This window comes from Propithecus coquereli, unplaced genomic scaffold (genome assembly GCF_000956105.1).
Source record: "Propithecus coquereli isolate 6110/MARCELLA unplaced genomic scaffold, Pcoq_1.0 Scaffold113, whole genome shotgun sequence".
In the NCBI taxonomy this organism is placed as follows: Eukaryota; Metazoa; Chordata; class Mammalia; order Primates; family Indriidae; genus Propithecus; species Propithecus coquereli.
The window spans coordinates 1,561,308-1,562,077 of NW_012135303.1; the positions used below are offsets into that span (position 1 = coordinate 1,561,308).

The 770-nt window shown below is 40.9% G+C and overlaps 1 protein-coding gene across 3 annotated transcripts in view; it reads left to right on the forward strand.

Moving 5' to 3' along the window:
* Nucleotides 1-770, forward strand: part of RAPH1 (Ras association (RalGDS/AF-6) and pleckstrin homology domains 1) — a 98,868-nt gene that overhangs the window by 6,373 nt on the left and 91,725 nt on the right. The window lies entirely within an intron of this gene.

Sequence of the window (770 nt, forward strand, 5' to 3'; positions counted from 1 at the left end):
TGTTCTAGGGGCTCATCTTGGTTTTTTCCCTGCCCTAGCACTGAAATCATTCATTACTCCAAGGATCTCTGGTTAGTTTTTGTGTAGAGTATGTACAGTATTTAGAAACCAAAATCGGAGTACTAAGTATGCTAGTTGCTACTGGGGTATCATTGCCACTAGGCCCCCTCAGTGGACATATCTACAAACATACATACACTTATTTCTGTCCCTCCCGTTATCTGTTTAAAACCTTGAGTTCATACTGATAATTCAAAGTCTAATCCAAATGGCTTCCAAACTGCAACCTTCAGTTATCTGGCATTCCCTTTCCCTTCAAAGCATGGGTTGCCTTGAGGATTGGATTTCTTGCCAGTGCATTTGGCTGTCTGATAGGGGAAAAGGGCAAAAGTGGAGGAAAACAGTGCCTGCCTCCTTGGTGAGGTTTTCAAGACTATTTCCCCTATGCAGGAATGAGTGAAGTTGTAGCCTCTACTTCCAGTTGAGGCTGGTGAATGCATGCATAGTAACAGTAGCAAAGATAACTACATACCTATGTGGTATAACAGAAAAGGTCCAAATTGTGAAGCAGAATGAGTAAGATGAACATCTCTGGAAGCAGTAATAGAAGCCCTGTTTCTACAGACTATATGTGTGTTTATGTATATAGAGCGTGACTTCATTTTCTAGGGCTGGTTTAACAAATTACCGCACATTGGATGGCTTAAAACAATAGAAATTTCTTCTTCTTTCTTACTTCTCCTTTTCTCTCCTTTCTCCTCCTTTCCTCT